Raw genomic sequence first — 9,256 nt, forward strand, 5'->3', positions numbered from 1 at the left:
TGGGGGAGGGGTTCTATGAGTATTCTCTTACAAAAATGGACAATATGGAAATATTGTAAAACCCAAATCAAATTGCTTATCAACTCTGGGAAGAGGGAGGAAAGGAAGGGTGGGAGGGAGACAATTTGGATCACATATCTTCATAAAAATTATGTGGAAAATTGTTATTATGCATAATTGGGAATATAAAATATCGTTACAAAAGAAAAAAGAAAACACAAGCACCCTTTGACATATGACTGTAGTCAAAGAACCCTTTCTTATTATTTCTCCTTTTTGGCAAATTTCAGTGGCATTATCTAATCAGAGTTCAAAAGTTTTTTTTCTCCAAATGAGATTACTGTGCCCCTTTAAAACAGAATGACAGGGGGCAGCTGGGTAGGTCAGTGGATTGAGAACCAGGCCCAGAGATGGAAGGTTTTAGGTTCAAATCTGGCCTCAGACACTTCCCAGCTGTGTGACCCTGGGCAAGTCACTTAACCCCCATTGCCTAGCCCTTACCAATCTTCTTCCTTGGAGCCAATGCACAGTATTGACTCCAAGTCGGAAGGTAAGGGTTTAAAAAAAACAAACCCAAAACAGAATGATATTCTGCAGCATGTCACTTAATATGATGATGTCAATTAAGATCTATCTCATATTCTCAGTCCATGCTACCAGTGGTATTAGCATTCCAAGAAAAGAAAAACTTCACTCCAAAGCCATTTTGCTACTTTTTTTTGTTTGCCCTTCCCCCTTTAAAAAAGATCACTTTTTAAAAAGGGAATACTAATTTCAAATTAAGGAATTTCATAACTAATTCCTAAGTCCCCTCTTTCCCTAGTCTTGACTACTGCAAATGTAGGTAAAAGGTCAAAGAAATTTCTTCTAGCTGAATACTCAGTAGCAATTCTTCTTTCAGGTGTCCTTATGGCAGGAAGAAGGGCCTAGATCAGTGATGGTGAACCTTTTAGAGACCATGTGTTGTGCCTCACCTGGCCTTGAGACCACTGTGCCCCTCCCGACCCCCCCCCCCAACAAGTGAAGGGTGTGCCTCGCTCTGCCCTCTTATCCCACATAGGGGAGGGAGGAAGCCCTCTCATTGGGCTGCTAGGTGGAGGGGTGGGTGAATCGAGTAATGTCCTCAGAGATTGTAGAGAGGAGTAGGGGAGTGGCCTGAGCGCTCTTCTCCCCTCCAGTTCTGCTGCCTGTGAGTTGCCCACCTTCCCCTCTGTGCCCTCCCATTGGGCTGCTGGGCAGAGGGTAAGGGCATGTGCAAAAAATGTCATCAGGCATGGTGGAGAGGGGGAGAGGAGCAGCTTTGCCCAAGTTCCTCTGCCTTTCTAGTAACAAACTATCTGGCAGGGGGCTTGGGGAAGGGAAGCCAAGTGCCTACAGAATGTGCTCTATATGCCATCTTTGGTACATGTGCCATACGTTCACCATCAAAGGCCTAAGCATTCTTTGACGTATTTCTCATCTGGAAGATCTGAGAATTTTATGTAAAACTTTTTCTCTTGCTTTTTTTCTGGCATAAAAGGATACTGAATTGTCAGAACTGTTGGTCACTATTACTCATCTCCCCCAATTTTGCCCTGCCCCCCATATATGTCCCTTAGTGTGGATGGAACTATTTCTCCCATAGAGTGGGACTTTCTAACCCACCTCAGTTACTCCTTTCTAGGGGGTGGTTTTCTCTATGCCATGGGTAACGATTGATATCTGACTTACCTTACTAGTTAAGTTTGCAACATTGTGGTTGATCTATCTCTATCTCTATCTCTATCTCTATCTCTATCTCTATCTCTATCTCTATCTCTATCTCTATCTCTATCTCTATCTCTATCTCTATCTCTATCTCTATCTCTATCTCTATCTCTATCTCTATCTCTTTCTCTCTCTCTCTCTCTATCTCTATCTCTATCTATCATCTCTATCTCTCTCTCTATCTCTCTCTCTCTATCTCTATCTCTATCTCTATCTCTATCTCTCTCTCTATCTCTATCTCTATCTATCATTTCTATCTCTATCTCTACATGGAGAGGGAGAGGGAGAAAGAGAGAGAGAGGGAAAGGGAGAAAGAGAGAGAGAGGGAGAGATAGACAGAGAGTGCTGTGCTGGCCTTTAAAAAAAAAATTCCTTCCTTTGACGATGAGCTCTCAGCCAGAGATCTTAAGATCTTGCTCTGGTAGATAATAGCAATTTTCAATCTCATACCTTCTTGCTCATAATGACCCCCACCCCAACATAACATTCAACCATTAAATAAATATTTTAACAATTAATCATGGCTTACATATTAAAGACTATGATTTAGGTATTATACATTATATATCTAATATAAAATATTATAATCGTGGCATCGATGTTAAAGTAAACTTAAAAGAAACTTGAGACAACAAGGTTACTTTCTCTTCCTTGTTTCAAGACAAATTAGTTAAATATTGCTGTTGTATTATTGTTATATTGTTGACCCAAGTGTTCTATTACTCAAATACAGCTGGGAGATCATAGGTTATTAGACAGATAGAAATAGATATAAGTAACAATGAAACAGAAAGCAACATAAATTCTTCAGAGGCAACAACTGGTAAAAGCTAATTTTTCTCTCTAAAGAGAAAATGAGATTAGGAGCAAAGGACAAGAAAGTACAGCCAAGAGTAAATAACTAAGACAAGGCAGCTCAGAGGAGCCAGTCCCCACTAAGCTCTTCTGCCTTGGAACCAATGCACAGTACTGATTCTAAGTCAGAAGGTAAGGGTTTAAAAAAAAAAAAAGACAGCTAGATGGCTTGGTGGATTAAGAGCAAGACAGAGATGGGAGGTCCTGGGTTCAAATTTAGATTCCGGTATGTCCTAGCTGTTTGATCCTGGGCAAGTCACTTAACCCCCATTGCCTAACCCTTATTGCTCTTCTGCATTGGACTCAATACACAGGATTGATTCTAAGATGGAAGGTAAGATTATTTTTTAAAATCATAAATAACTAGTTCTTTTTTTTTTTTTAATTTTATAGTATTTTATTTGATCATTTCCATGCATTTTTCATTAAAGACAAAGATCATTTTCTTTTCCTCCCTCCCACCCCCCGTGGCCGACGTGTGATTCCACTGGTATCATATGTGTTCTTGACTTGAACCCATTGCCATGTTGTTAGTATTTGCATCAGAGTGTTCGCTCAGAGTCTTTCCTCTGTCATGTCCCCTCAGCCATTGTAGTCAGGCAGTTGCTTTTCCTTGGTGTTTCTATTCCCTCAGTTTGTCCTCTGCTTTTGGATAGTGTTTTTTTCTCCTTGATCCCTGCAGATTGTGCAGGGACATTACACCACCACTAATGGAGAAGTCCATTACAATCCATTGTACCACAGTGTCCAAGTCTCTGTACAGTGTTCTCCTGGTTCTGCTCCTCTCGCTCTGCATCACTTCCTGGAGGTTGTTCCAGTTCCCATGGAATTCCTCCACTTTATTATTCCTTTGAGCACAATAGTACTCCATCACCAACATATACCACGATTTGTTCAGCCATTCCCCAATTGATGGGCATCCCCTCGTTTTCCAGTTTTGGGCCACCACAAAGAGCGCAGCTATGAATATTTTTGTACAAGTCTTTGTGTCCATTATCTCTTTGGGGTACAAACCCAGCAGTGCTATGGCTAGATCAAAGGGCAGACATCTTTTATCACCCTTTGTGCATAGTTCCAAATTGCCCTCCAGAATGGCTGGATCAGTTCACAACTCCACCAGCAATGAATTAATGTCCCTACTTTGCCACACCCCCTCCAGCATTCATTACTTTCCATAACTGTCATGTTAGCCAATCTGCTAGGTGTGAGGTGATACCTCAGAGTTGTTTTGATTTGCATCTCTCTGATTATAAGAGATGTGGAGCACTTCTTCATGTGCTTATTAATAATTTTGATTTCTTTATCTGAAAACTGTCTATCCATGTCCCTTGCCCATTTATCAATTGGGGAATGGCTTGATTTTTTGTACAATTGATTTAGCTCTTTATAAATTTGAGTAATTAAACCTTTGTCAGAGGTTTTTATGAAGATTTTTTCCCAATTTGTTGTTTCCCTTCTGATTTTAGTTATATTGGTTTTGTTTGTACAAAAGCCTTTTAATTTGATGTAGTCGAAATTATTTATTTTACATTTTGTGATTCTCTCTATGTCTTGCTTGGTTTTAAAGTCTTTCCCTTCCCAAAGGTCTGACATGTATACTAGTCTGTGTTTACCCAATTTACTTATGGTTTCCTTCTTTATGTTTAAGTCTTTCACCCATTTTGAATTTATCTTGGTGTAGGGTGTGAGGTGTTGATCAATTCCTAATCTCTCCCACACTGTCTTCCAACTTTCCCAGCAGTTCTTATCAAATAGTGAATTTTTGTCCCAAGACCTGGGATCTTTGGGTTTATCGTATACTATATAACTAGTTCTTGCTTCACTATTCCAATACCATTCCCCTTTACCTTCCACTTATACCACCTGCTAGATTGAGAAGATTACTTGAAGTATTCCTTTTTATATTTAAGTTGAACTATCTGGCCTTCAAGATCCTTTCCCATTCTAAGATTTTGCAATTCTCTTATTCTAAGTTTAATCAGAAATTGATGATAACAATAAATACCACAAATAACATTTAAGGTTTATAAAAATTTTTACATATATTAAAGCGGTCGAGTCTCATAATAATCCTATGAAGCAGAAGCTGATATAATTCCCACTTTTGTAGATAAGAAAACTGAGGTTTGAGAAAGTTAAAGACTTATCCAGAGTAACAGTAACTAGTAAGCAAATGTCTGAAGCAGGATGGGTCCTTCTGGTTTATTTGCAGATTCATCCTTCTATCTACTGCATCACTTAATTGTCTCGATAACTACTTTTTGGTGGTATTGAAAAAGGGATACCTCCTTAGGTATTGTTGGGTTCAATATCCTTTAATTTCTCTTCCTTCTCTGGGTTCTCTATTTCTATTTCTAGTCATCTGAGTTGAGAAGTCAATATGGAGGACTAAATAGTCACGTTTCTTTTTTTTTTTTTTAATTAATTTATTTAGTCAATTTAGAACATTATTCCTTGGTTACAAGAATCACATTATTTCCCTCCCCCTACTCTTCCTGCAGCCTACGTGCAATTCCCCTGGGTTTTACATGTGTCCTTGATCAGAACCTATTTCCATGTTGTTGATGTACATCCATGTATTCAAGCAGTTGTTTTTCTTCTGTGTTTCTATTCCCACAGTTTTTCCTCTGAATGTGGACAGTGTTTTTTTCTCGTAGATTCCTCCAAGTTGTTCAGGATCACTTCATTGCCACTAATGGAGAAGTCCATTACATTTGATTGTACCACAGTGTATCAGTCTCTGTGTATAATGTTCTCCTGGTTCTGCTCCTTTCACTCTGCATCAATTCCTGGAGGTTGTTCCAGTTCCCTCCCCTTTATTATTCCTTTGAGCACAATAGTATTCCATCACCAACATATACCTAATCACCAGTTTCTGAGACTCTGGTGGGCAGACATCTGTGCCCTGTCTTCATAATTTTACTTAAATTTCCAGAATATCAGACTCTCCCATATTTAAATCAGTACAAAACATATTCTAAAGCTTAATACAGTTTTTTGATATTCTCTTCCAATTTGAACTTTTTATGTCTCTTCTCCACTTCTTTTCTTAGTAAAAATCACTGAGAACCCGTGTTCCTTACCTCATTGTGATCCTTTTGCCATGGATCCTTTTGCCAGCCTTGTGGAGTTAGCTCATAGCACTTCTTAGAATATTTATTGATTGTATCTACAATAAAAAGAAGTACTAAGTTCCAGAGGTTAATGAAAAGAAAGTGCAATTTTCCCCCTTCCAAGTTCATGTGTTCCCCAAGATCCTGTGGGGTTCATGGGACCCAGACCCAGAACCACTAATTTAGAATATTGGAGATGAGTAGTATTTTTCATATTGAGAATGCTCAGTCCCTTAGGTGGAGCTGTTCACTTTCCCTACACATCTCTCTTTTCATTTTATTCCTTTTTGTTTTCCTCTTTTCTTTTCAGAAAACTAGCTGGACCAAAAACCTAACATTTACAGGGGGATTCATAAAGACTGAATGAAGTTGATATGGCAACATTATTTTCAAGGTCTTAGAAATGAGAATTGTTTTCCAAAATGTTTTTTCTTTCTATAGCTGGGAGAATGTATTTGTTTTCTAGTATGTAAGAGTTTTGTTAAGTGGTGTATGTCAGTTGCTTCTCTTCTTGCTATAAATGCAATTTAACATTTAGCATTACATGGAAAAAGTCAAAGTAGAGAAATTTGGGGTTAATGCCTTTTTTAAAACTGTGAATTAATAAAACCTCTCCTTTGCTGTCTTGCCATTTATGTAGATGAAAGAGAAGGCTGACTTCACAAATAACTGGAGTAACATTGTGAAGATAGATAATGCTAGCGCTTCTTTACGTTAGGTTAAGTTATTATATCAACTGCCAAGAATGCTCTGTTAAAATGCAAATACCAATGGGAAAGGGTAGGGGAAATTCTATCCTCTTCCAAATCTCTCCAGATTGATGAAGTATCCAAGATCGTGATAAGTGTGATACAATTTAAATATGGCGTTCTAAGGTTTTAAATATTGCAAAGAGAAAAACAATAGCATGTCAGGATGTTTGGGTTAAATGAAGAACTTACTAGTGTTTGTCTAGATGTGAGGATTGGTAATCATGGGGAAGAAGTTATAAAAATTAAGGATTTGAAAGAAGGGAGAATACGGATCTAGGGAGAAAAGTCAAGATGAATTTGGAGGAGAAAGAGAAAACAAGCCATTTAGAATTAAAATAAAAAGAAAACAGTAGTTTATTTTTGTTATTTGTTTAAAATATAGGGCAAATTAGACAGTCCCTAGTGATGAGACCCTGGACAAGTTCTTTTAATCCCCATTGCCTAGTCCTTACTGCTCTTCTGCCTTGAAACAGATACTTAGTATTGACTCCAAGACGGAAGGTAAAAGGTTTTAAAAATAAATAAATAAAATATAGGCCACTGATGAGCTGTAGTTCAGGGATTTTCATGGACACCAGACCTAAACTGAAGCCTCGGGATGAACGTGGGACTGGGACAAAGAAATGATATTTCATTCATCACTTTAACAAGGCTGCTGGCATCTCCCATAGCATCAGCATCTCAGGGAGATCAGATGAATCTCACCGAGTCAGCTTCTTTTAAGATGTGGCTCTGGTACTACCCATTGCATGGAGGCTTTCCTGCTCCTCCCATCTGCTAATGCTCTCTTTCCCAAACTATCTTGTATTTCATTAGTAGTCCATAGAAACTTTATATTTCGTATGTTCTTGTCTCCAATCAAACGTAGGTTCATTTGGGCCATATGGGGTGGCTTTCTTTGTACTTGTGTTCACCGGCTCTCTCTGGAATGTCAGCATTCATTTTGGAACCGATTCAAATCTAGACAAAGCAGGACACTTCCAGAGACAATCTGGGACCCAATATAATATAGAAATCTGTGCAGTCTGTACAGGCATTATTGAGTGAACCCCCATTGATTAAGCCCCTCAATGTGCTAAGTACTGGGGAAACAAAGAAGGGGAAAACACAGATAAACAACAATTAAAAAAGTTTCTGCCTTTTTTTTTTTAACAGACAAAGATTTTATTTATCTTCCAGCAATCAAGAGATGGCCGATGTTAAGTATCCATTATTCTTGCTTATCAAAAATAATTTAAATCTACCCACTGCGGAGGAAAACAATTCCAAACCCCTGACTTCTAAGGGTTGTATATTTGCCTAGAAAAGGGACACAACTTAAAATCACTCTAGACAATATAAAGTAGTTGGGAATTTCTCTGCCAAGAAAAACTCGGGAATTATAGGAACAGAACTACAAAACACTTTTCACATAAATAAAACTAGATCTAAACCATTGGAAAAACATTAATTGCTGGGGGAGGGAAAGGACATGATTTTTGTAATCCTGGAAAAATTCTCTAAATTAATCAATTAAATAATATTTAAAAAAAAAACCTTAATTGCTCATAGATAGTGCTGGGAGTGTGTTGTTAGGTAAGTTAGTGATATGCTGTACTTTCTGTCTGGTTTGGTTCTTGTTGCTGTTAAATCAGTGGACTGCCAGCTGCAGTGAAGGTAACAGGTTTGGCCAACAGTAACGCTCTATGGAGACTGAAATAAAAACAAAACCACCATTTAATAAGATTGAAAAGGTTTAAGGATAGGATGCCCAACTCTAAGGGGGTCTACCTCATCCCACTCACAAGGTGACTTCTGCCCTGAGTCCCAGGTCTTTTCTGAACTCCTTAAATCTATCCTTTACCCCCAAATCTATACTAAATATATAAATCTATGCTAATTTGTTACTATCCTTCTATATAAGTCTTAAAGTTTCTTGAAAATTTCAGCTCACTCCTCCAACTGTTACTTCTGGGCCCACTCAGGTTTCTCAGCCTGGTAGGCCTAAAAACCAAGTTGGGTTTTGGGGTTCATCACTCTGCAGCCATGGGGGGTGGGGGGGGGAACCAAAAACCAGCTCTTTATTTTCTTCCTTTCTCTTGTCTTCACCAGCGATTCCCAACTCTCCCAACTCTTCCTCCAAACCATCACTCAGGTTTTCTGGGTTTCCCAGCACTTTCTCTAAGCCAGATACCCAGCCAGGAATGAGTGTCAGTTGGCAAGCCAACAGATTTCTCCTTCTCAAGATTCCCTGCAGGCCTCAAAAATCTCTGCCAGGAACCTTTCCCCAAGATTCCAAGCGGGGCTGCGGCAATGTGATCTGGCATTCTCTTTACTCTGTCCAAAGCTTACTAAATCCAAATGTTATTTAATCCTAATAATAGGATGAGCTAATAGAGTGAAAATGACAATCCTAGCTAAACTAATTTACTTATTCAGATCCATACCTATCAAACTACCAAAAAACTTTTTTATAAAAAAAATCTGGAAGAACAAAAGATCAAGAATATCAAAGGAACTAATGAAAAAAATGTGAAGGAAAGGGGCGTAGAAGTACCAAATCTTACACTGTACTACAAAGCGGTAATCATCAAAACAATATGGTACTGGGGGCAGCTGGGTGGCTCAGTGGATTGAGAGCCAGGCCTAGAGATGGGAGGTCCTGGGTTCAACTCTGACCTCAGACACTTCCCAGCTGGGTGACTCTGGACAAGACACTTAGCTCCCATTGCCTAGCCCTGACCACTCTTCTACCTTGGAACCAATACACATTATTGATTCCAAGACAGAAGGTAAGGGTTTAAAAAAAAC

At 38.7% G+C, this 9,256-nt stretch overlaps 1 protein-coding gene across 1 annotated transcript in view; it reads right to left on the reverse strand.

The window, feature by feature from the left end:
- Nucleotides 1–8,705, reverse strand: part of DNMT3L (DNA methyltransferase 3 like) — a 65,134-nt gene extending 56,429 nt beyond the window's left edge. The window contains exons 1-2 of the mRNA XM_056826083.1: nt 8,003–8,705; nt 5,685–5,770 (exon numbers count right to left, since the gene is read on the reverse strand). The gene's annotated coding sequence lies outside the window, so the exon portion shown is untranslated. The remainder of the gene's footprint in view (nt 1–5,684; nt 5,771–8,002) is intronic.
- Nucleotides 8,706–9,256: the final 551 nt, after the last annotated feature.

This window comes from Monodelphis domestica, chromosome 4, assembly GCF_027887165.1.
Source record: "Monodelphis domestica isolate mMonDom1 chromosome 4, mMonDom1.pri, whole genome shotgun sequence".
NCBI classification, from domain to species: domain Eukaryota; kingdom Metazoa; phylum Chordata; class Mammalia; order Didelphimorphia; family Didelphidae; genus Monodelphis; species Monodelphis domestica.